This window comes from Oncorhynchus mykiss, chromosome 19 (genome assembly GCF_013265735.2).
Source record: "Oncorhynchus mykiss isolate Arlee chromosome 19, USDA_OmykA_1.1, whole genome shotgun sequence".
NCBI classification, from domain to species: domain Eukaryota; kingdom Metazoa; phylum Chordata; class Actinopteri; order Salmoniformes; family Salmonidae; genus Oncorhynchus; species Oncorhynchus mykiss.
Window position 1 is genome coordinate 61,651,356 of NC_048583.1, and position 27,369 is coordinate 61,678,724.

The 27,369-nt window shown below is 44.6% G+C and overlaps 1 long non-coding RNA gene across 2 annotated transcripts; it reads right to left on the bottom strand.

Annotated features, from left to right (window-relative positions):
- Window positions 1–5,186: 5,186 nt before the first annotated feature.
- On the bottom strand, window positions 5,187–9,179 carry LOC110518748. Of its 2 annotated transcripts, none has more exons than XR_005037819.1 (3): window positions 6,826–9,179; window positions 6,571–6,656; window positions 5,187–5,522 (listed from the first exon to the last, which is right to left on the bottom strand). It is a non-coding gene; the product is annotated as an uncharacterized LOC110518748 (long non-coding RNA). The 2 variants fall into 2 exon arrangements; XR_005037820.1 differs by having other exon boundaries at window positions 6,571–6,653; window positions 6,826–9,178.
- Window positions 9,180–27,369: the final 18,190 nt, after the last annotated feature.

A 27,369-nucleotide genomic window follows, 5' to 3' on the forward strand; every position in this document is an offset into this window, starting at 1 on the left:
AGACTCTTCCGCAGGCTCCTGATTTAAAGTCAGAAGGGGGTATTAAGATCTTTCCCATGGGAGCTAACGGGCATAGGATCATCTGCAGTTGTTTGTTGAGTGAACTGAGACTTTGCCAAGGTCCCTGGCCCACCATACGAGAGCAGACTGAACATTTAACAGACCTCCCTCAAGTAGCTGGATACACTGCAGAGAGAACTGGGAGAGAACTGGCAGAGCGGTGTTGGCAGAGCTCAGTCCACCCGGATGAAGCTCCCGCCCCAAAAAAGTGGAGCAGCTGCAGGGGACCGAAGTGGCTGCCAATGTGCCATTCTGGGGTTATGGTGTGGCTCCTGTTGCAGTGTTGGGGCTGCCAATGCGCCATTCTGGGTCACAGGAGGTCTTGGTGTGGCTCCTGTTGCAGGGTTGGGGCTGCCAATGCGCCATTCTGGTGCACAGGAGGTCTTGGTGTGGCTCCTGTTGCAGTGTTGGGGCTGCCAATGCTCCACTCTGGGGCACAGGAGGTCTTGGTGTGGCTCCTGTTGCAGGGTTGGGGCTGCCAATGCGCCTTTCTGGGTCACAGAAGGTCTTAGTGTGGCTCCTGTTGCAGGGTTGGGGCTGCCAATGCTCCACTCTGGGGCACAGGAGGTCTTGGTGTGGCTCCTGTTGCAGGGTTGGGGCTGCCAATGTGCCTTTCTGGGTCACAGAAGGTCTTAGTGTGGCTCCTGTTGCAGGGTTGGGGCTGCCAATGTGCCATTCTGGGGCACAGGAGGTCTTGGTGTGGCTCCTGTTGCAGGGTTGGGGCTGCCAATGTGCCATTCTGGGGCACAGGAGGTCTTGGTGTGGCTCCTGTTGCAGGGTTGGGGCTGCCAATGTGCCATTCTGGGGCACAGGAGGTCTTGGTGTGGCTCCTGTTGCAGGGTTGGGGCTGCCAATGTGCCATTCTGGTGCACAGGAGGTATTGGTGTGGCTCCTGTTGCAGGGTTGGGGCTGCCAATGTGCCATTCTGGGGCACATGAGGTCTTGGTGTGGCTCCTGTTGCAGGGTTGGGGCTGCCAATGTGCCATTCTGGGGCACATGAGGTCTTGGTGTGGCTCCTGTTGCAGGGTTGGGGCTGCCAATGTGCCATTCTGGGGCACAGGAGGTCTTGGTGTGGCTCCTGTTGCAGGGTTGGGGCTGCCAATGTGCCATTCTGGGGCACAGGAGGTCTTGGTGTGGCTCCTGTTGCAGGGTTGGGGCTGCCAATGTGCCATTCTGGGGCACAGGAGGTCTTGGTGTGGCTCCTGTTGCAGGGTTGGGGCTGCCAATGTGCCATTCTGGGGCACATGAGGTCTTGGTGTGGCTCCTGTTGCAGGGTAAAATGAGCTAAATGGAAACATGTAACTGCTTTACTCGTTGCATTATTGCAAATGCTCAAGCAGCTGCCATTTTCCGTTGGGAAAGAAAAGACGTCCCTGCATTTCCCAGAAAAAGCAGCTCCACACAATGAAGTGGGATAAAAAAAATAAAAACAATAAAATGTAAACATCACAGATATAAATTCCCACCGTGCCTATGATAAAATGCAACGTGTGTTGTGTTGTACTACTGAATGAAACTGTGAGGAGATTAACTCAGACCAGCCTTACCCTAACCCTAACCCTAACCCTAACCCTAACTGTGAGGAGATTAACTCAGACCAGCCTTACCTTACCTAACCCTAACCCTAACCCTAACCCTAACTGTGAGGAGATTAACTCAGACCAGCCTTACCTTACCTAACCCTAACCCTAACCCTAACCCTAACTGTGAGGAGATTAACTCAGACCAGCCTTACCTTACCTAACCCTAACCCTAACCCTAACCCTAACTGTGAGGAGATTAACTCAGACCAGCCTTACCTTACCTAACCCTAACCCTAACCCCTAACCCTAACCCTAACTGTGAGGAGATTAACTCAGACCAGCCTTACCTAACCCTAACCCTAACCCTAACCCTAACCCTAACTGTGAGGAGATTAACTCAGACCAGCCTTACCTTACCTAACCCTAACCCTAACCCTAACCCTAACTGTGAGGAGATTAACTCAGACCAGCCTTACCTAACCCTAACCCTAACCCCTAACCCTAACCCTAACTGTGAGGAGATTAACTCAGACCAGCCTTACCTAACCCTAACCCTAACCCTAACCCTAACTGTGAGGAGATTAACTCAGACCAGCCTTACCTTACCTAACCCTAACCCTAACCCTAACCCTAACCCTAACTGTGAGGAGATTAACTCAGACCAGCCTTACCTTACCTAACCCTAACCCTAACCCTAACCCTAACCCCTAACCCTAACTGTGAGGAGATTAACTCAGACCAGCCTTACCTTACCTAACCCTAACCCTAACCCTAACCCTAACCCCTAACCCTAACTGTGAGGAGATTAACTCAGACCAGCCTTACCTAACCCTAACCCTAACCCTAACCCTAACTGTGAGGAGATTAACTCAGACCAGCCTTACCTAACCCTAACCCTAACCCTAACCCTAACTGTGAGGAGATTAACTCAGACCAGCCTTACCTTACCTAACCCTAACCCTAACCCTAACCCTAACTGTGAGGAGATTAACTCAGACCAGCCTTACCTAACCCTAACCCTAACCCTAACCCTAACTGTGAGGAGATTAACTCAGACCAGCCTTACCTTACCTAACCCTAACCCTAACCCTAACCCTAACTGTGAGGAGATTAACTCAGACCAGCCTTACCTTACCTAACCCTAACCCTAACCCCTAACCCTAACCCTAACTGTGAGGAGATTAACTCAGACCAGCCTTACCTTACCTAACCCTAACCCTAACCCTAACTGTGAGGAGATTAACTCAGACCAGCCTTACCTAACCCTAACCCTAACCCTAACCCTAACTGTGAGGAGATTAACTCAGACCAGCCTTACCTTACCTAACCCTAACCCTAACCCTAACCCTAACTGTGAGGAGATTAACTCAGACCAGCCTTTTTCTCATTGAATTTACTTGAACTATAGTACTTATTAGTTGGCTGCTTTTTAGCTAAACTTGTATAATAATATAACCTATTCTGGGAGCTTATTTAATGTGTATGAACAGGAGGCACGACGAGAACGCTGTTCAACTGTTGCCTGCCGTATAGCCTCCTGCTGCTCCATCGACAGCCCCACGCCAGCCAGGATGCCTGCATGCCCCAGGTGCTCTTGTTTTTTTTAATAACGTCTAGTACAGACATGGAAACAGGGATGACAGGGTTGACAAGGATGACAGGGTTGACAGGGATGACAGGGTGACCGCTGCGACACTCTGGAGGCCCACCTCAAAACATTTCCAACAAGGATCGAGTGATAGCGGTGTTTTGAAGTTACTGCTGAACAATGTTATTACTGGGTTTGCGCTCATTAACCGCAAAGATGTTCCTGCAGGAGTCATGTAGATATAGTTTAACGTTTTTTTGTTGGCATTAGCAGAAAACACACTGCCAAGTGTTCCTGGGTATGAGCTGCGCAACAAATCCTTGGAAATAGAACCAGTTATGTCACGCTGGTCACCAGGTGTGGCCTCAATTCAAATTAAAAGCAGTCAATTCAGGACATTATTTGAATAAAACAAGTCTTAAATTGAAAAACCTTTTAAATAAATAGCTTCAACTTTTCAGTTTATTAAGTATTGAAAATTATTTTTTTTCTCCAATTAATATAGTAATAGTAATTTGTGATAACTTCCTGAATTGACTGACTTCAATTCAAATTCAGCCCAACCCTGAGGGACCTACACACACCATGGCTGGGTTCAATTCAAATTCAGCCCAACCCTGAGGGACCTACACACACCATGGCTGGGTTCAATTCAAATTCAGCCCAACCCTGAGGGACCTACACACACCATGGCTGGGTTCAATTCAAATTCAGCCCAACCCTGAGGGACCTACACACACCATGGCTGGGTTTCATTGATCATAAACAAGAGCCTCTAATGCCCTGCACTAATGACTGTCCAGTGTAGCAGGCCTGTAAAACACACTTCACAACGGGGAATCTCCATTGAACATCATTTTTTAGGATTTATCTACGTCTGAGAAACTGGCCCTAGGAGATCTCATTTGATTTAAACCGGAGAACCTGTTGCCAGACTAGAATTAACATAAAACTCAAACGATCGTGGTGTAACAAAGCAGAGTGACAAAACATACCCACTGATAGGCTAGATGAAATGTTTAAAGAGCCAATCACATAGGGTTTCCACTCTTAAGATGCACAAAAAAAACTCCACCACAAAAATACCAAACAGTGTAAATGCAGATTTTATTTTTTAATGACAATTGTATTTTCAAAACGTGATGTGTACAGGACATTTAATGAAGCCCTTACCTCCTGCCTTGGAGGTTTGAGCTGGGGGTTGTTTCTGGACAAGGCCTTGCTATCAAATCAAATGTATTTATAAAGCCCTATTTACATCAGCTGATATCTCTCAAAGTGCTGTACAGAAACCCAGACTAAAACCCCCAAACAGCAAGCAATGCAGGTGTAGAAGCACGGTGGCTAGGAAAAACTCCCTAGAAAGGCCAGAACCTAGGAAGAAACCTAGAGAGGAACCAGGCTATGAGGGGTGGCCAGTCCTCTTCTGGCTGTGCCGGGTAGAGAGGAACCAGGCTATGAGGGGTGGCCAGTCCTCTTCTGTCTGTGCCGGGTAGAGAGGAACCAGGCTATGAGGGGTGGCCAGTCCTCTTCTGGCTGTGCCGGGTAGAGATTATAACAGAACATGGCCAAGATGTTCAAATGTTCATAAATGACCAGCAGGGTCAAATAATAATAATCACAGTGGTTGTCGAGGGTGCAACAAGTCAGACACCTCAGGAGTAAATGTCAGTTATCCTTCTCCTGAAAGCGTGGTCCCTCTCCAAAGCCTTTTATATTGGCCAGGGTGTCGACATCTACATTCATCTCAGTGGACTGGTTACGACCTGAACTCTCCTTATAACCATCATCTAAATCAGGATTACAATGCTGCATCCCTCCTAACAGATCACTCTATTTCCTGTGACCTCACAACCAGTCTCAGTAGTCAGTCCACTGGTGAGGAGAGAGTCTGATGAACATTGTGTTCCTCTTGAGTTCAAAGACGACCAGTCTGAGTAGAGTCTGATGAACATTGTGTTCCTCTTGAGTTCAAAGACGACCAGTCTGAGTAGAGTCTGATGAACATTGTGTTCCTCTTGAGTTCAAAGACGACCAGTCTGAGTAGAGTCTGATGAACATTGTGTTCCTCTTGAGTTCAAAGACGACCAGTCTGAGTAGAGTCTGATGAACATTGTGTTCCTCTTGAGTTCAAAGACGACCAGTCTGAGTAGAGTCTGTTGAACATTGTGTTCCTGTTCTGGTAAAATTTCAGGTCAGTCCGTCCGTGGAATGGAGTTGAAAAACAACCAGTCTGACAGGAAATCAACAAGGCTGAAGGTGTAACAGTGGTGTCCAACATCCTCAGGGCAGGTCCACATGTTGAGGAAGGAGTCAGACTTCATGTCCCTCTAGTTTGGCAAATAGAGGATCTGTGAATAAAATGAAGAGAGAAATAATGCAATCAACTTTCCGGAGGTGATTAAATATTATATATATATTTATTTGTACCTTTATTTAACTAGGCAAGTCATTTAAGAACAAATTCTTATTTTCAATGACGGCCTAAGAACAGTGGGTTAACTGCCTTGTTCAGGGGGCAGAACGACAGATTTTTACCTTGTCAGCTCGGGGATTTGAACTTGCAACCTTTCGGTTACTAGTCTAACACACTAACCACTAGGCTACACTGCGTGATTAGTTCCAGTGTTAATCACAGTGTTTAGTTCCAGTGTTAATCACAGTGTTTAGTGCCAGTGTTAATCACAGTGTTAATCACAGTGTTTAGTGCCAGTGTTAATCACAGTGTTTAGTTCCAGTGTTAGTCACAGTGTTTAGTGCCAGTGTTAATCACAGTGTTTAGTGCCAGTGTTAATCACAGTGTTTAGTGCCAGTGTTAATCACAGTGTTTAGTTCCAGTGTTAATCACAGTGTTTAGTGCCAGTGTTAATCACAGTGTTTAGTGCCAGTGTTAATCACAGTGTTTAGTGCCAGTGTTAATCACAGTGTTTAGTTCCAGTGTTAATCACAGTGTTTAGTTCCAGTGTTAATCACAGTGTTTAGTTCCAGTGTTAATCACAGTGTTTAGTGCCAGTGTTAATCACAGTGTTAATCACAGTGTTTAGTGCCAGTGTTAATCACAGTGTTTAGTGCCAGTGTTAATCACAGTGTTTAGTTCCAGTGTTAATCACAGTGATGTCCACTCCACATACAGTATAATAATTGGATAACGTTGACATCCCAATAAGCTATTCTTCTAAGCCACAATGTTTACGTTGAGGCAGGCAGCCCAATTCTGATAAATGTTCCATTAATTTACATTTTGACCAATCACATCAGATCTTTTTCAAAGCTGATTTGATTGGTCAAAAGACCAATTACTGAAGAAAACAAATTCAGAATTGGGCTGCCTGTCTCAAGGCAGCAAAATTGTACAAAAAATGTTGATTCTTAAAAATAATATTTAGGGATTTAACACACCTTTAGGGATTTGGGGTTTTCACTTGTGTAGAGTTTAGTCCAACATGGGGGGGCTGATACGACCACACTGCTTTAGGGATACTCTGCTGGAAACACAAACACATGTATGAAGATATCAGACCAAGAAATTACAGCTAATTCACATTCCTTTAAGTGTTGACCTGAATGCTATTGGCACCAGTCAGATTCTATGAATTCTTAAAATGTTAATATAATTTACCCCCCCCCCTCATAAAAAACAAATGACTTGCATACCTTTTCATCCAGAGGCTCACGTGTCACAACTAGCTACGGATTCTGATTCATACGTGGTGTCTGGAGAAGGGGAGACTTGTGCACTGAGACGAGTTGACTGAGTGAGAGGGTCACTCACAAAACAGAGGACAAAAACAGAACAACTATTCCGATCGAACTGCAGTTCCTCACAATAAAATGACAGCTCTAAGAATGTCAGAGGAAGTATCCTTTAAAAAATAAAAATAAATACATAAAAATAATCTTAGTTTACGGTAGAATAACTCCCTGTTCAAAAAATGAACATATTGGTAAGAGTAAGGCAGGTCTGGATACAGTCTCTAAATCTTTCCACAAAAAAAGGAACATATTGGTAAGAGTAAGACAGGTCTGGGTACAGTCTCTAAATCTTTCCACAAAAAAAGGAACATATTGGTAAGAGTAAGACAGGTCTGGGTACAGTCTCTAAATCTTTCCACAAAAAAAGGAACATATTGGTAAGAGTAAGGCAGGTCTGGATACAGTCTCTAAATCTTTCCACAAAAAAAGGAACATATTGGTAACAGTAAGGCAGGTCTGGATACAGTCTCTAAATCTTTCCACAAAAAAAGGAACATATTGGTAACAGTAAGACAGGTCTGGATACAGTCTCTAAATCTTTCCACAAAAAAAGGAACATATTGGTAACAGTAAGGCAGGTCTGGATACAGTCTCTAAATCTTTCCACAAAAAAAGGAACATGTGGGTAACAGTAAGACAGGTCTGGATACAGTCTCTAAATCTTTCCACAAAAAAGGAACATATTGGTAACAGTAAGGCAGGTCTGGATACAGTCTCTAAATCTTTCCACAAAAAAAGGAACATATTGGTAACAGTAAGGCAGGTCTGGATACAGTCTCTAAATCTTTCCACAAAAAAAACAAAAAAAACAAAATAGCCCACTGATAAAAAATTTAAAATATGATCCATCATAGTAGGTTATTTCACTAATGCTACTACTACATACTCTTAGAAAATAAAACATCTTTGTCTTTTTATTCCTAACTAAAAAAGGATCAGAGGTTCTTCTATAGAGGCTTGTATTTGTAGTGGAGTTCGTTTCGTCAATGAATACGTCGTAAAATAGTTAAGAAAACAAAAAAAGTCTAGCAATAATCCTGCTGTGTTCAGTCTCTACAGCAAGACCAGACATCAAGAGTTAAACAGGAAGGAAGGCCAAGGGAATCTGCACAAATCCACCATTCAAAGACTAAACCCTTAATACAAATACATTGTCTCCCTATTTTCACTTAATCCTAAAAAGACTAGTGCTACTCCTCCTTGTGTACCAATTTCTGAATTGGTCCAAGAAACGCTAGCGTAGCCCTCCATTAAACATTTAGCTACAGTATATCCCTAATGAATACACATCTCCGTTAGGCTCGATGACTGTGTTCTAGGGTGACTAATAGAATGGAAGTCTACGGACTTCAGGGAGACCTAAAACTGACACTAGGAAACCTTTCACATTCCAAGTGTGATCCAAAGATCAATGTAGCATACAGTCATTTGAAAAGACACGTTTTTAAACTGTGAAACTATTGGGATAAAGGCAGCCCAATATATGAAGGTAGAGTTAAGTCATAGCATGCCTTTGCTTTACCTATATGAAAGTCTGTGTGTATTAAGCAGGTAGGCCTACTTCAGGACAGAAAGAAAAGACTTTAAAACACAATGTCCTCCCTTCAGCTGAGACAGAAGCCAACCAGCACAAATAGTCAGAGTGATGCTGAGTAGCTGGAGCTGGTTGCCAATCTGGTCATTGATTTGTCATTGTAATGTGTGTATCAGTCAGTTTCTGTTTTTCCACAGTTAGGCTCCATCCTGTCCAGACTAAAACTCCATCCTGTCCAGACTGAAGCTCCATCCTGTCCAGACTGAAACTCCATCCTGTCCAGACTGAAGCTCCATCCTGTCCAGACTGAAGCTCCATCCTGTCCAGACTAAAACTCCATCCTGTCCAGTCTAAAACTCCATCCTGTCCAGACTAAAACTCCATCCTGTCCAGACTGATTCTGGGTGTTTCTCTCTACCACACAAGTGATCAACAGCCCTTCTTCCTTTTGGCAAAACTCTTGTTGTCTCTGCTTTCTGCAGTGATTTTAAACAGTTTTTTTGTAATTAGTCCAGAGCCATTCCCAGGTACGAGTCGTCTTCTTGAACTGAGGGACTTTATGACTTAGCCTTTTGCAGATTTTCAATAGCCCCCTGATCTGTATCCAGCAAGGATTTGTTAGCATTTCTTCTCAGAACCAGTCTCGACTACAAAGCATTTTGAAACGTCGGTAAGAATCCACCGTGTTGCACTTCATCACATATAACAATATCAATCTTTTTCTCATTTTTTTTCAGGCAAATGAGAAACTGGCGTTTCACAGCGAGCAGATCAGACTTTTCTTTCCATCTTGTATCCCCCCCCCCCCCCCCCCCCCCTGAGATCTCAGTCAGGAAGTAAAGGAATTGCTTTTCTTTTCCCTGGCAGGTCCATCTCATCTCAATGAGGTTCTACTTGTCTGACAACTTTCTTTTCCTTCTTGGCTATAAACATGTATTTATCCTCATTAAATCCCTTTTTTCCCCTGGTTACTTCTGTCAAGTCTATGGTATTTTGTCTCAAGTGATTCTGCATTGGACCGTCTGGTTATATCTGTGAAGTTGGCTCGGTTTTACTTTCGAAAGGACCACTTTCTGCAGCTGGTAGTGGTGCCTGTGGAAGGCTGAACACATTTCCAGGCAGAATATTACTGGGTGTTGATTCATGCCATGATCCATCTTCGATCAAATGCTCTTCAGATGTTCTGACGGTATCTTGGTCTTTGCAGAAATAAACCAGTTTGACCTCAGAGTGAAGATCTGACTCCTCCTCCTCCTTTATGCAGATCTCAGCAGGTCCATTATCCCGGTCAAGCATCGCTGCTTCATCAGTGGAGACTGTTTCAGCTGTCTCCACAGAGATAGTGTCTTTACCATGATGAGGATAAACCAGCCTTGCGTTTTGTTCCATATTTTTTTCTGAAAGCACATTTGTTTTTGCTTGGCTTTTAAGCACACTCGGTATTGTGAACACCTCTTTTGAGATTTCTCTTTTTCTCATGAGCTCAGATTTGTGTTTCTGAACCATTCGTTTCACTTTACAGCAAATATGCAGTGGAAATAGATTACGTCTCTGATTTTGCAAACTAAGATCAAAATTGTATTTTAGAATATCAACGAGAATGTACCCACTTTTTTTTTTTTGACGATTGGATTTTATCCCTGCATATTTATGCACCTCAAATATTACACCGTTTGTCAGTAAATTCAATTCCAGTTTCTGTTTAGATGGTTTGGATGTGACATCAAGGTCCAGACCTATTTCCTCACAGAGTGGGTAGCACGCTTTGGCTTTCACCATATTTTTGGTGTGAGACGTCACATTTGATTGGTCCAAGTTGGTAACGACAATTTGCTTTGTTTCGTCAGTACAAAGTGCCAGGTCAGTCTCATCAGAGATTCTCTCTATTTTGACAAGACGAGGTTCTATTTGTACTACTTCAGAGAAATGGCCTCCCTCGGTCTCCTTGGTTACTAACATGTCCATGTCTTTCTTCTTGCTCATTAAATTCAATCTCCTCCTTTTTGATACTTCATTCATTTGGTATTTTGGCTCAAGTGATGCTGTAGTGACCTTCTGGTTAGTGGACATCTCCGCAGGGTTCTTTCGTTTACGTGACTTCTTTAAGAAAGCTTCATTTTCAAGTTCCAATCTCCATATACCGTGTTTACCCGTCTTGCGCTGTAAAACTGCTTTTAACCTTCCCATAATATCTTCGGCCAGCTCAGTTTTCCCACTTTTTAAATCCAAATCAAAATTATGCTCGAGAACCTCACACACAACCTGCTTCCAATTTCCACACACTTGTGAGGCAAAATCAGCCAATTCAAACATTACATCTCTGGTCAATAGATGCAAGTCAAGTTTCTTATTTTTCCCATATTTTGATTTCACAACAAGGTCAAGTCCTTTTCCCTTGCAGATTGGGTAGAGTTCCCTCAATGCTTCTTCTACAGTGGGCATCATGAAGGATTGATCCATTGTTATATCTGTCTGAGTTGGGAAGGTTTCCGCCTGGACATGTTGAGGACGGACGATGCCCATATAAGGCCTTGTGCAGGTATCATTACGTCCATTTTCAGGGCCAAGGATTGCCGTCTCATCAGCACACTGTGTCACATCTGTCTCAGTGGAGAAGCTCTCAGTCGTCACATGCAGAGGAGAGATCAGGCCCACAACAGGCTCCTCCTTTATGCAAACGTCAAAAGGTGTAGGATTTGACAAGCTGTTTTGCAAATACAACTGTGCCCATTTAAGGGAGTATTCCAAAACTGTAACTGTCTTTGGATCAGGAAGGTCAAAGACTTCTGTTAACCACTCAGGTGTTCTCTTAGAACGAATCTTCAGCATTTCTTTTAATTTATTTTCTACCCTGTTAGAAAAGTCATATTGTTGTTCATTTTGTACACCAAGAACAAAGTTGTAATCTAGAATATCAAAGATAACATGAGGGCGAGATCTATTAATGTTTCTAGCATATTCTGACACCTCAAGCATTACACCAACTGTCAGTAAATGCAAATGAAGTTTCTGTTTCGCTCCAGATCCAACATTGAAATCTACACCGATCTCCTTGCACTTGACGTATGGATCTTTCCAATATCTCCCAAACTTTCTTAGGTTGGGTCTTGAGTAACTGCCACGACACTGACGTATCCATTTATCCTCTAACGTTTTCCGGCATTGTTGTCTTAGACTTAAATTGGCATTGTAGTCTTCCTCTTCATCAGAGGGAAAGTTCAATGGCTCACAATATTCTGGAAGAATAGGTCTAGTAGATACAGCTAAATGACAGTCGCTTTCTGTAGCAGGTGAGGTTAGCACAGAATGAATGGCAGTACTAGGGCTTGGGATATTAACATTGTCAGAGGGCAATTTATTATTGGTCTGTGTTTGGCTAGAAACCTGTGAAGTTGGGTTGATTTGAGCTTCAAAATAACCACTGAAAGTGGATGCATGTCCTGTCAGAATATCACTGGACGGTGCTAAATGCCATGACTGTTCTTTGATTGAATTCCCTTCAGATGTGCCGATGGTATCTTGATTTTTACAGAAATAAACCACTTTGACAGCCCTGTTCTCCCCATCACTTGCTCCGGTCATTTCAGGAAAAATACGTAAAATCTGCCTGTGGCTTGTTGTTTGGGGACTGATGGGAGGTACATGTGAATGCTCTTTCAGTAAACCCACATGGTAACCTGTTTCTGTGTTTTCTGACAATGTTGAATTTGGGTAATCTATCCAGGCATTAATCGAATCAGACCAAATAACTGTATGGGATATCTCCCTCTCATCTTCCTCTAGTTTAACGTCAACATCCATTTTGCACCAATGTCTCTACAAAGACAAAGTAATCAAAAACACCCCGATGACATTCCTCTCCACATGAACTAGACAGATAATGTAATTTCCACTATATAAATTACCTAGCCAAATGCCTACATCGTATTTGGAGATGTAGCTATCTAACCATGAGAAACTCTTCGATACAGCGCCACTTCGATACAGTTACGACCGGAAGTTACTTTTTCGTAGCAGATTAGTACAAAGTATTACGCAACGGGTTATGAGAATCAATGTAGCAGGTTAGGACAATTTGGTTACGGTTATGAAAAATAATTAGGGATGGCAAAACTGCCCTCCTAACCTGCTATTAAAATAATTTCGGGTCGTAGCTCTTACCGAAATGGCGAGTAAAAGAACTAGGTTAGTTGTCCGTAACCTGCTAACTAACGCTTTACCTTTACAGGTGATGGGTAACTGCAAATCCCTTGGCCTTCATTCTATTTAGATAAATGTTGAACAATATTTCCAAAAACGTCGTATACTAGCTAGTACACTGAAAACGGAGCAGTACGCACCGGAGTGGAATATTTTACGGAAGCGTTTTGAAGTCGACGTCTGAGGGTTGTGGCTCCAGGAAGTACAGGCGGAAGTGATGTCATTTTCCTTATTCTTTCGCCATGCGATTCGCTCTTGGCTAGAAAGGAGTACAGCTATGGACAGAAGTTGATATTTATATTTATTTTATCAAACAAATTGAAGTACTTGTTTCTCTCCAAATGGGTATAGAATACAACCTTTTAGTTTCAAGTAAGTGCTTTTTACACGATTAGAATGCACGTTCACGTCATTGTGTGTGCTGGTACAGGCTGCTGCACCTACAATTGAGTGAATTATAATATGAACAAGCAGCGTTGACATTGACATTAAATCACTCTGCAGACACTCTTATCCAGAGCGATATACAGGAACAATTAGGATTAAGTGCCTTGCTCAAATGCACCTTGGCAGATGTGTTACCTAGTCGGCTAGGGGATTCGGTTACTGGCCCAACGCTCTTAACCTCTAAGCTACCTGCATTACCAAGGGGTTCACAAGGGGTTCACATTTTTCCAAATAGGGTCCCCTGCATTTTCTAGTATCAATTTGGGGTCATTTGCAGAAAAAGTTTAGGGACCCCTGACATAGCAGGAAGGCCGGTTAATGACCAGACACGCAGGGCATTAGCCTGGTGGCCACTACTTTTTATGTCAAGTGCATTTCACCATGTCTCAGACTTTACAGAACAAATTATTTGTAAAAAATTATTGAATTATAATAATGAATAAATAAAAACAAGACACAACAAAGGTCATAGAATAGAGTTCAAAGATGACCAGTCTGACAGGAAATCAAATGGCATGTGTTGAATACAACAGGTGTAGTAGACCTGACAGTGAAATGCTGAATACAACAGGTGTAGTAGACCTTACAGTGAAATGCTGAATACAACAGGTGTAGTAGACCTCACAGTGAAATGCTGAATACAACAGGTGTAGTAGACCTTACAGTGAAATGCTGAATACAACAGGTGTAGTAGACCTTACAGTGAAATGCTGAATACAACAGGTGTAGTAGACCTTACAGTGAAATGCTGAATACAACAGGTGTAGTAGACCTTACAGTGAAATGCTGAATACAACAGGTGTAGTAGACCTCACAGTGAAATGCTGAATACAACAGGTGTAGTAGACCTTACAGTGAAATGCTGAATACAACAGGTGTAGTAGACCTTACAGTGAAATGCTGACTACAACAGGTGTAGTAGACCTTACAGTGAAATGCTGAATACAACAGGTGTAGTAGACCTCACAGTGAAATGCTGAATACAACAGGTGTACTAGACCTTACAGTGAAATGCTGAATACAACAAGTGTAGTAGACCTCAGAGTGAAATGCTGAATACAACAGGTGTAGTAGACCTTACAGTGAAATGCTGAATACAACAGGTGTAGTAGACCTTACAGTGAAATGCTGAATACAACAGGTGTAGTAGACCTCACAGTGAAATGCTGAATACAACAGGTGTAGCAGACCTTACAGTGAAATGCTGAATACAACAGGTGTAGTAGACCTCACAGTGAAATGCTGAATACAACAGGTGTAGTAGACCTCACAGTGAAATGCTGAATACAACAGGTGTAGCAGACCTTACAGTGAAATGCTGAATACAACAGGTGTAGTAGACCTCACAGTGAAATGCTGAATACAACAGGTGTAGTAGACCTCACAGTGAAATGCTGAATACAACAGGTGTACTAGACCTTACAGTGAAATGCTGAATACAACAAGTGTAGTAGACCTCAGAGTGAAATGCTGAATACAACAGGTGTAGTAGACCTTACAGTGAAATGCTGAATACAACAGGTGTAGTAGACCTTACAGTGAAATGCTGAATACAACAGGTGTAGTAGACCTCACAGTGAAATGCTGAATACAACAGGTGTAGCAGACCTTACAGTGAAATGCTGAATACAACAGGTGTAGTAGACCTCACAGTGAAATGCTGAATACAACAGGTGTAGTAGACCTCACAGTGAAATGCTGAATACAACAGGTGTAGCAGACCTTACAGTGAAATGCTGAATACAACAGGTGTAGTAGACCTCACAGTGAAATGCTGAATACAACAGGTGTAGTAGACCTCACAGTGAAATGCTGAATACAACAGGTGTAGTAGACCTCACAGTGAAATGCTGAATACAACAGGTGTAGTAGACCTTACAGTGAAATGCTGAATACAACAGGTGTAGTAGACCTTACAGTGAAATGCTGAATACAACAGGTGTAGTAGACCTTACAGTGAAATGCTGAATACAACACGTGTAGTAGACCTTACAGTGAAATGCTGAATACAGCAGGTGTAGGTAGACCTGACAGTGAAATGCTGAATACAACAGGTGTAGTAGACCTTACAGTGAAATGCTGAATACAACAGGTGTAGTAGACCTGACAGTGAAATGCTGAATACAACAGGTGTAGTAGACCTGACAGTGAAATGCTGAATACAACAGGTGTAGTAGACCTGACAGTGAAATGCTGAATACAACACGTGTAGTAGACCTTACAGTGAAATGCTGAATACAGCAGGTGTAGGTAGACCTGACAGTGAAATGCTGAATACAACAGGTGTAGTAGACCTTACAGTGAAATGCTGAATACAACAGGTGTAGTAGACCTGACAGTGAAATGCTGAATACAACACGTGTAGTAGACCTTACAGTGAAATGCTGAATACAACAGGTGTAGTAGACCTCACAGTGAAATGCTGAATACAACAGGTGTAGTAGACCTTACAGTGAAATGCTGAATACAACAGGTGTAGTAGACCTTACAGTGAAATGCTGAATACAACAGGTGTAGTAGACCTCACAGTGAAATGCTGAATACAACAGGTGTAGTAGACCTCACAGTGAAATGCTGAATACAACAGGTGTAGTAGACCTCACAGTGAAATGCAGAATACAAAAGGTGCTGTAGACCTTACAGTGAAATGCTGAATACAACAGGTGTAGTAGACCTTACAGTGAAATGCTGAATACAACAGGTGTAGTAGACCTCACAGTGAAATGCTGAATACAACAGGTGTAGTAGACCTTACAGTGAAATGCTGAATACAACAGGTGTAGTAGACCTCACAGTGAAATGCTGAATACAACAGGTGTAGTAGACCTCACAGTGAAATGCTGAATACAACAGGTGTAGTAGACCTGACAGTGAAATGCTGAATACAACAGGTGTAGTAGACCTGACAGTGAAATGTTGAATACAACAGGTGTAGTACACCTCACAGTGAAATGCTGAATACAACAGGTGTAGTAGACCTTACAGTGAAATGCTGAATACAACAGGTGTAGTAGACCTCACAGTGAAATGCTGAATACAACACGTGTAGTAGACCTTACAGTGAAATGCTGAATACAGCAGGCGTAGTAGACCTTACAGTGAAATGCTGAATACAACAGGTGTAGTAGACCTCACAGTGAAATGCTGAATACAACACGTGTAGTAGACCTTACAGTGAAATGCTGAATACAACAGGTGTAGTAGACCTTACAGTGAAATGCTTACTTACAAGCCCCTAACCAACAATGCATTAAAAAGTTTGGTTGCCAATCTGGTCATTGATTTGTCATTTGAATGTGTGTATCAGTCAGTTTCAGTAATTTCTTCAGTTGGGCTACATCCTGTCCAGAGTTAAAGGATCCATGCAGCCTGTGTGGAAATATATATAAAACACAGGAAAACCACGTTTTTGACCGCACAGGTCCTCTAAAGTGGCACTCAGCAGATGAAACCATAGCAAATCGTTTTCCCCCGCCCGTTTCTGTAAAAAGCTGAAGGATGGAGCTGGAGAAACACTCTCAAATTCATAGACAGAGCTATGGATGCAACGACTGACCGTCCATGATATCAACATCGTAGTTTGAACCATGTTTTGATGCTATACAGCAAGGATTTAAAAAAAATTTCTGCTCAGAACCAGTCTCAACTACAAAGCATTTTGACAGAGAGATCAGACTCTTCCGCAGGCTCCTGATTTAAAGTCAGAAGGGGGTATTAAGATCTTTCCCATGGGAGCTAACGGGCATAGGATCATCTGCAGTTGTTTGTTGAGTGAACTGAGACTTTGCCAAGGTCCCTGGCCCACCATACGAGAGCAGACTGAACATTTAACAGACCTCCCTCAAGTAGCTGGATACACTGCAGAGAGAACTGGGAGAGAACTGGCAGAGCGGTGTTGGCAGAGCTCAGTCCACCCGGATGAAGCTCCCGCCCCAAGAAAGTGGAGCAGCTGCAGGGGACCGAAGTGGCTGCCAATGTGCCATTCTGGGGTTTTGGTGTGGCTCCTGTTGCAGTGTTGGGGCTGCCAATGCGCCATTCTGGGGCACAGGAGGTCTTGGTGTGGCTCCTGTTGCAGGGTTGGGGCTGCCAATGTGCCATTCTGGGGCACAGGAGGTCTTGGTGTGGCTCCTGTTGCAGTGTTGGGGCTGCCAATGCGCCATTCTGGGTCACAGGAGGTCTTGGTGTGGCTCCTGTTGCAGGGTTGGGGCTGCCAATGCGCCATTCATCACAGTTGAAGACCACACTGACGGGGCCCACTGCGTCACAGTTGAAGACCACACTGACGGGGCCCACTGCGTCACAGTTGAAGACCACACTGACAGGGCCCACTGCGTCACAGTTGAAGAACACACAATCCCCTTCATCTTTGTTGTTCCTCACCAGGTCAAATTAGTGTGGAATAACTCTTCAAGAGTAATGGGATGAATTAAGATTCAAAGATGTTATAATTACAATTAAATGGATAAAATAAATTTAAAAAAATACAATAAAAATTGACTAATGTCATTCCTTTTAATTCACCAAGTCAGAGATGAAATCCTTTGTAACCATCTGGTGTTGTTGTATAAGATGGAAAAAAAGGCAGCCAATCAGGATGGTTCCAAAGCTGACGGACAAACGCATTCATTTGTCACTCTTCCACAAACATGGGAGTGAAGCTGGCAACACAGGTGTTTATTAGACACACTGTCTCTGTCGGGTAAAGAAGCACATTAACATAAATATTAGCAAATATTGACACTAAATGTACAAATTCATACACTTTATACGTTCACTACACTAACTTGTTATTGCTTGAAAATACTCTACTACCAAATAACTATACAAATATTAATACATGAAAAGATTGAACATCATGTAGTAAAATGATGTATTACTAATGAATGCTTTACTCAAGGGATGTAAACTATGATGCCGCTAGGCTAACTGCCTGAGGACAAACTATGATGCCGCTAGGCTAACTGCCTGAGGACAAACTCTGATGCCGCTAGGCTAACTGCCTGAGGACAAACTATGATGCAGCTAGGCTAACTGCCTGAGGACAAACTATGATGCAGCTAGGCTAACTGCCTGAGGACAAACTATGATGCCGCTAGGCTAACTGCCTGAGGACAAACTATGATGCAGCTAGGCTAACTGCCTGAGGACAAACTATGATGCCGCTAGGCTAACTGCCTGAGGACAAACTATGATGCAGCTAGGCTAACTGCCTGAGGACAAACTATGATGCCGCTAGGCTAACTGCCTGAGGACAAACTATGATGCCGCTAGGCTAACTGCCTGAGGACAAACTATGATGCAGCTAGGTTAACTGCCTAAGGAGGACAAACTATGATGCCGCTAGGCTATCTGCCTGAGGAGGACAAACTATGATGCAGCTAGGCTAACTGCCTAAGGAGGGCAAACTATGATGCCGCTAGGCTAACTGCCTAAGGAGGACAAACTATGATGCAGCTAGGCTAACTGCCTAAGGAGGACAAACTATGATGCAGCTAGGCTAACTGCCTAAGGAGGACAAACTATGATGCCGCTAGGCTAACTGCCTGAGGACAAACTATGATGCAGCTAGGCTAACTGCCTGAGGACAAACTATGATGCAGCTAGGTTAACTGCCTAAGGAGGACAAACTATGATGCCGCTAGGCTAACTGCCTGAGGAGGACAAACTATGATGCAGCTAGGCTAACTGCCTGAGGACAAACTATGATGCAGCTAGGCTAACTGCCTGAGGACAAACTATGATGCAGCTAGGCTAACTGCCTGAGGGCAAACTATGATGCAGCTAGGCTAACTGCCTAAGGAGGACAAACTATGATGCCGCTAGGCTAACTGCCTGAGGAGGGCAAACTATGATGCAGCTAGGCTAACTGCCTAAGGAGGACAAACTATGATGCAGCTAGGCTAACTGCCTGAGGACAAACTATGATGCAGCTAGGTTAACTGCCTAAGGAGGGCAAACTATGATGCAGCTAGGCTAACTGCCTAAGGAGGACAAACTATGATGCCGCTAGGCTAACTGCCTGAGGAGGGCAAACTATGATGCAGCTAGGTTAACTGCCTAAGGAGGGCAAACTATGATGCAGCTAGGCTAACTGCCTGAGGACAAACTATGATGCAGCTAGGCTAACTGCCTAAGGAGGGCAAACTATGATGCAGCTAGGTTAAGATGATCTGAAATCATATGAAACATCCCCACTTTTAGCCCACATTTACAAGCAGGCAAAGTAACCTCCTATGTGTGCTGAGGCATGTGTGATCACTCAACATTGACAGGACCGACAGAAAAAGACATGCTCACATGCAAACAAAAGACAACATGTGTCTAGCTTGCACCGTTATGCAATTATTAAGAGACTAGATACAAACAGCTAATCCTGGCTACCAATGTTCTAGCATTCATTTATTGAAGATAGCCAGTGGTATAAAGTACTTAAGTACAACTACTTTAAAGTACTTCTTAAGTCGTTTTTGGGGGGGTATCTGTACTGTATTTTACTATTTATATTGTTGCCAACTTTTACTTTTACTTCCCTAAATTCCTAAAGAAAATAATGTACTTTTTACTCCATACATTTTCCCTGACACCAAAAAGTAATTTTTATTACATTTTGACAGGAAAATGGTCCCATTTACACACTTATCAAGAGAACTTCCTCGGTCACCCCTACTGCCTCTGAAGGGATCAAGATGGCGTCTGAAATTTCTGTACTTCTTTTCAACAACGTTTTAGATCCTATTTGTTTTATTTTCTAACAGTTTAGTTCAGGTAATATTTGTAAATATGTGATGTCACAAGAAAATGTGTTAATATTTCTACAAAAATAGCATTTGATGCTAACCAAATTTAGCTTGGCTAAGCACTAGCTAGCTCTAGGCTAGTTTATCTCAGTCTGATAGCTTAATATAATGGTTGTAGCAACATTTAGCACAGGCCTCCAGTAATGTATAGCTCTTTCCAAATTGACACTGATAGTACAGTGAGTTATATATGATGTGAATGTGTAGATTGTATTTTATCTTTATTTAACTAGGCAAGTCAGTTAAGAACAAATTCTTATTTTCAATGACAGCCTAGGTTAACTGCCTGTTCAGGGGCAGAACAACAGATTTGTACCTTGTCAGCTCGGGGGTTTGAACTTGCAACTTTCCAGTTACTAGTCCAACACTCTAACCACTAGGCTACACTGCCGCCCCAGATGTGTGGTGATAGTATTTTAACCTCAGACCTTTTTTGATGCTGGAGTATGAACTGTGGAGATGTAATGCAATAATAGTTGTAATGGATACTTGGTTTTGATAACCAAAAAGATGAACAAAAGAGAACAGTATTTGAATACATCTTGGAGAATTCCTACTACTGAACACTAGTAACGTTTCTCTGTCTCATCATTTTACCCTGTTAATTCAGGTTTATTATCTGCTGACCACGTCCCAGTCCGAGGCGTGTAACATATGTCAACAGGTGTCAAGGACTTGAAAGTTACAGAAATTGAGTTAACTGTTAGGACAAGGGATAACAATTAAATGAAATCCAGATCCTCAAACCTCACTTAGATGACTGCATTGATAGAATTGGCTCTGCTGCTTACGTTAGTTAGATTTGCTAAAAGGTTAATGGCAGGTGCCTCTGAACTCTCGAGCTTCTGACATCTCAGCTTTCATTACGCCTGATAACTTCGTACAATATACTGTGATGCCCTTTGGAATGTGTAATGCACCTGCTACTTTTCAGCGCCTAGTTAACATTGTGTTCGTGGATGTGCCAAATTGTACTGCTTACATTGACGATGTGGTGATTCATTCGTCTACTTGGTCTTATCATCTCGCCACCTTGAAAAGTGTGTTTCAGTGGTTGTAGAATGCTTCTTTAACCCTCAATTTGGCCAAGTGTGAGTTTGGGAAGGCTACTGTGGCTTACTTGGGGACGCAGGTGGGACGAGGTCAAGTGTGAGTTTGGGAAGGCTACTGTGGCTTACTTGGGGACGCAGGTGGGACGAGGTCAAGTGTGAGTTTGGGAAGGCTACTGTGGCTTACTTGGGGACGCAGGTGGGACGAGGTCAAGTGTGAGTTTAGGAAGGCTACTGTGGCTTACTTGGGGACGCAGGTGGGACGAGGTCAAGTGTGAGTTTGGGAAGGCTACTGTGGCTTACTTGGGGACGCAGGTGGGACGAGGTCAAGTGTGAGTTTAGGAAGGCTACTGTGGCTTACTTGGGGACGCAGGTGGGACGAGGTCAAGTGTGAGTTTGGGAAGGCTACTGTGGCTTACTTGGGGACGCAGGTGGGACGAGGTCAAGTGTGAGTTTGGGAAGGCTACTGTGGCTTACTTGGGGACGCAGGTGGGATGAGGTCAAGTGTGCCAAATAACTGGCAAAGTGGAAGCAATTGTTGCTTTTCCTGCTCTCACGACTTGTCGCCAGTTGTGCAGATTCCTGGGGATGGTAGGGTACTATCGTACGTTCTGTAAGAATGTTTAGATGGTAGTAGCTCCCCTGACATCTCTGCTTAGTCCCAAAGTACCATTTAAGTGGTCCGAGGAATGTAACTATGCTTTTGTGTCACGTTCTGACCTTCGTTTCCTTTGTTTTGTCTTTATTTAGTATGGTCAGGGCGTGAGTTGTGGTGGGCAGTCTGTGTTTTTCTATGTGTGTTTTTCTCTGCCAGAGCCGTCAGCCAGTCCTGAGCTGCCCCTCAGTCCGGAGCTGCCCCTCAGTCCGGAGCTGCCCCTCAGTCCGGAGCTGCCCCTCAGTCCTGAGCTGCCCCTCAGTCCGGAGCTGCCCCTCAGCCCGGAGCTGCCCCTCAGTCCTGAGCTGCCCCTCAGTCCGGAGCTGCCCCTCAGTCCTGAGCTGCCCCTCAGTCCTGAGCTGCCCCTCAGTCCTGAGCTGCCCCTCAGTCCGTAGCTGCCCCTCAGTCCTGAGCTGCCCCTCAGTCCTGAGCTGCCCCTCAGTCCGGAGCTGCCCCTCAGTCCGGAGCTGCCCCTCAGTCCTGAGCTGCCCCTCAGTCCGGAGCTGCCCCTCAGTCCGGAGCTGCCCCTCAGTCCTGAGCTGCCCCTCAGTCCTGAGCTGCCCCTCAGTCCGGAGCTGCCCCTCAGTCCTGAGCTGCCCCTCAGTCCGGAGCTGCCCCTCAGTCCGGAGCTGCCCCTCAGTCCGGAGCTGCCCCTCAGTCCTGAGCTGCCCCTCAGTCCGGAGCTGCCCCTCAGCCCGGAGCTGCCCCTCAGTCCTGAGCTGCCCCTCAGTCCGGAGCTGCCCCTCAGTCCTGAGCTGCCCCTCAGTCCTGAGCTGCCCCTCAGTCCTGAGCTGCCCCTCAGTCCGTAGCTGCCCCTCAGTCCTGAGCTGCCCCTCAGTCCTGAGCTGCCCCTCAGTCCGGAGCTGCCCCTCAGTCCGGAGCTGCCCCTCAGTCCTGAGCTGCCCCTCAGTCCGGAGCTGCCCCTCAGTCCGGAGCTGCCCCTCAGTCCTGAGCTGCCCCTCAGTCCTGAGCTGCCCCTCAGTCCGGAGTTGCCCCTCAGTCCTGAGCTGCCCCTCAGTCCGGAGCTGCCCCTCAGTCCGGAGCTGCCCCTCAGTCCTGAGCTGCCCCTCAGTCCGGAGCTGCCCCTCAGTCCGGAGCTGCCCCTCAGTCCGGAGCTGCCCCTCAGTCCTGAGCTGCCCCTCAGTCCGGAGCTGCCCCTCAGCCCGGAGCTGCCCCTCAGTCCTGAGCTGCCCCTCAGTCCGGAGCTGCCCCTCAGTCCTGAGCTGCCCCTCAGTCCTGAGCTGCCCCTCAGTCCTGAGCTGCCCCTCAGTCCGTAGCTGCCCCTCAGTCCTGAGCTGCCCCTCAGTCCTGAGCTGCCCCTCAGTCCGGAGCTGCCCCTCAGTCCGGAGCTGCCCCTCAGTCCGGAGCTGCCCCTCAGTCCTGAGCTGCCCCTCAGTCCGGAGCTGCCCCTCAGTCCGGAGCTGCCCCTCAGTCCGGAGCTGCCCCTCAGTCCGGAGCTGCCCCTCAGTCCGGAGCTGCCCCTCAGTCCAGTGGGGCCCTTTAGTAGGGTTGCCAGTCCTAGGTCGGTGGCGAGGGTCGCCGCTTTAAAGAGGCCACAGAGGCGGGCGAAGAGGCGCACCAGAACTTTGGTGAAGTGGGGTCCACATCCTGCACCAGAACCGCCACCGCAGACAGACGCTCACCCAGACCCTCCCCTATAGGTTCAGGTTTTGCGGCCGGAGTCTGCACCTTTTTGGGGGGGGGGGGGGGGGGGGTACTGTCACGTTCTGACCTTTATTTAGTATGGTCAGGGCGTGAGTTGGGGTGGGCAGTCTGTGTGTTTTTCTATGTTTTTCTATTTCTATGTTTGGCCTGATATGGTTCTCAATCAGAGGCAGCTGTTTATCGTTGTCCCTGATTGAGAACCATACTTAGGTAGCCTGGGTTTCACTGTTGTTTTGTGGGTGTTTGTTTCCTGTGTCAGTCTTTGTGCCACACGGGACTGTTTCGTTAATATTAACTTTGTTATTTTATATTGTGTCATGTTCAGTTTATTCTATTAAAACATGGACACTTACCACACTGCGTTTTGGCCCGATCCTTGCAACACCTCTGACGAAGAGGAGGAAATCTGACATTACATTTAGATTCAGCCAAAGCACTACTTGTCAGTCTGAATCACACCCATGATGAGAGGAGGTTTACTGGACACACAGGGAGAAACTACAGTCTGAATCACATCCATGATGAGACTACCTTTAAGGCTTAAGGGTTTGGTTAATGTTAGGGTTAAGGTTAGGGTCAGTTTTAGGTTTTGGTCAGACGTGCTGTCAATGGGATGTTAGTCAGAAAAGTCCATTTAGTCTTTCCCTTCTCAAACATGTCCTCCCCCTAACCAGCTCATATCATGTATTCCACCACCAGCACACCTGATTCACTAATCAGAGGTTTGGATGATTAGTTGACCAGTGGACCAAAGTGGACTGGATCTAGGTGAACTATGTGGAGAGTCTTCCAGGGACAGTACAGTACAGACTGAGAAGCTAACAACAGTGTAGTTTACTCAACTCATTCAAACTATCATGAATATTGTTTAGAGAGAAGATCTGCACAAGGGCATAAAATTTAAGATATAGCAAGAAAGGACAATATGCAAGGTAGCCAAAGTGGAATCAAAAGTCATAGGCCTAATCATCAATCAAATATGAAATATAAAACCAAAATATAATCTACATATAAAGACAACATGTCATCTACATGTGTTATAGAATAGCTCCCTTCTCACATCCCAGGTCATGTTTGGACTGGAACGGGACAACTCAACGGGCTATGCGCATCTCCCCAATAGCCTACAGACAACTTTCCTGAGTGCAATGTCATTAATGTGACCGATATGTACAGTATAATAAGGAGAGTGAAGAAGGAAAAGATCCCACCTCTGTCGCACAGCAGAGACATCGCTGCTGAGATTTCCCCTGGAGCAAGAGTCCCTCAAGAATTTAAAAACAGTCATTGCGTTTCAATGATTGTACTCCCCAAACGCTTGTTGCATCGTGAACTATCCTCCCAGTCCCTTGGGAGTTCATCGGATGGATGATGCGCCGCTGCCATTTACTTGGATGAGAAGTTGGACGAACGCTCCTCCAGCTCACGATACGAGATGGTGGAGAACTACAGTGTAATGATGTGTCGTTCACGAACGAACGGCTCTTTCTGAACGGATCTTTTTGTTGAACCTCGGGAACCGAATTGCATCGGTGAAAGAGCCATTCATCTGGCTCTATGATTTGCAAACTGCTACTACTGCTTGTTGAGCTCAGAACAACGTTTTTCTGTAGATACATTACAACATCATTATCTAAAGGGGGTGAATCCTCACTGCAGAAATAATAAATAGTGGGGAGAGTGGGTCAATCTGGTCCACGAGGATTTATTTCATTGAACTTTAGGCCCATACAAAGACAAATCACACAACATAGAATTCCAAATAACCTTAGGCAAAAATACACGAAATAAAAGTCAAGTGAAAATAGTTATAAATGTCTTTATCAATTATGAGTAGCTAAACATTATCGACTTTTGGACACTGATGCGCAGGAGAACCCCTAGCTGTCAATCAAGCAGGCGCGGTGAACGGATTATGACGCTCAAGCGTTCCAAATGACGCAACAATACAGCTCCAGACCAGAGAAAGTTAATGCCGAAGTTATTATTCAGTTCAACACTAAAACTGAGGTTTGACACGTGTGATTTGAGGTGAGTCAAATATTTACAAAAGTTTACAATACATTAACCATCCGCTTCGTTATTTCTGTTGCTATCAATCACTCCATCTGTATCTACTCTTCTGTCTGTCTGTCGGACTATCTGAATTGTCTGTGTACTGTCTAGCCAGCATATGCCAGAAAGGTTCTTTCACAAAGTCTCATAGAAGGAGTGCTGATCAATAATCAGTTTGGTCTTTTAAATTAAACTGAATACGTTTTGATGGACAGGAGGCGACCTGATCCTAGATCAGCACTCCTACCCTGAAACACTTTGTGAACACAATCCAGGTGTACTGTGATTATGAAGTTGTGATGAGGTATTATTATATTAGTTGTGCTGATGCATGATGGGTTGTAGGCTAGAGCTTGAGGACTCAACTCTGAAGACTGTTTCTGAATTCACTGACCTGGTGAGTAAATGTTGTGTACAAGGCCACCATCTAGTGACAGAAACATAGAAACACACATTGTTGCTGAACGAAGGCATCTCTTTATTTTCCAGAAATAAAACTTGTAGACCTTTCCTGCAGTCTCTGAGAAGATGGAAACCTCTTCTTCTTCTGGACGATCTCCGTCTCCTACTGGGACTGTCTTCTTACCCCCTCCTATCATGTGGAACAGTCTGTAAGTCATTCATCACATAACCTAGCTCTGGTCCAGGGCATTATGTGCGGCTTGCTGAAGGAAGGCTCAGTGTCTGCAAGCTGTACGTAACGCCCTGGACCAGAGTGACACATTACCCACCTCTGGCCATCATGGACAGTCAACTCATCACATTCACGTACTGTAAGTCACAGTTGTGTGATTTGTGTTATTAAAGACAGTTAAATTGAGCAGAAGTTTAATTATTAGTTTAATATTGTAGTAAATTGTCTGAGTTCACTTCCTAAATAATGTGTTGACATTCCTTTGCTCCCAGCTACAAGCAGGCAGAGATGGAGGTTCACTTCCCGAGAGAAGAGAAGAAGACCTGTACAGAGAAGGAAGCCCACATGCTTGAGTTGAGGGGGAAGGATCGAACGATCCGAAACCAGAAGAAGGAGATGGACAGACTTCAAGTGTGCCTCTGGGAGGAGGAAAAGAAGAAGAGGAATGGTGGAACGGAGAAGGACAAGATCATTGAACAATTACAGTCTGAGTCAGACAGTCTCCGAGCCCTTTTAAAAGATGAAAGGAGGAGAAGAAGAGTAGAAAGGGGTATAATGACAGAGTGGAAGGCTGAGATCCTGAGACTGAGGGAGGCAGAGAGCCAGAGGGAGGCAGAGAGCCAGAGAGAGGCAGAGTGCCAGAGGGAGGCAGAGTGCCAGAGGGAGGCAGAGTGCCAGAGAGATGCAGAGAGAGAGAGAGAAGCAGAGAGACAGAGAGAAGCAGAGAGCCAGAGAGATGCAGAGAGACAGAGAGAAGCAGAGAGACAGAGAGAAGCAGAGAGACAGAGAGAAGCAGAGAGACAGAGAGAAGCAGAGAGACAGAGAGCAGCAGAGAGACAGAGGGAAGCAGAGAGACAGAGAGAAGCAGAGAGACAGAGAGAAGCAGAGAGACAGAGGGAAGCAGAGAGAGAGAGGGAAGCAGAGATAGCCACAGAAGCAATGGAGCACCAGAGAAAAATGCAGGAGATCCACAGACTCAAAAAACTGCTGGATCTACTGATGGTGGACCTACAACTGGCCCACGTAAGACATGTCATTGTTATTATTAAAAGGCAGTGTATATTTACCCAGCTGAAAATGAATAGTGGCAGACAGCGGTACGCTAACCCAATGTTAACTTTTATTCCTTTCCTTAACCCTTACCTTAACCTCACTGAAACTATACCTAACCTTTACCTTAACCCAACCCTAGGTCCTGAACCTAACCTTCATTTATCTCAACCCCTATGCCTTTCTTCTGCCGGTTGAATATCCACTTCCTTATTAACGTCATTACTGTTGTTGTTGTTGACTGTATCTGTGAAGGTTGTAAATAGCTGCATTAGTGAAGCATCATTTGTAGGAGTAATTTCTACAAGCATAAACATCAGAGGCAACATTGTTGTAACATCACACAAATTGTAACAGGA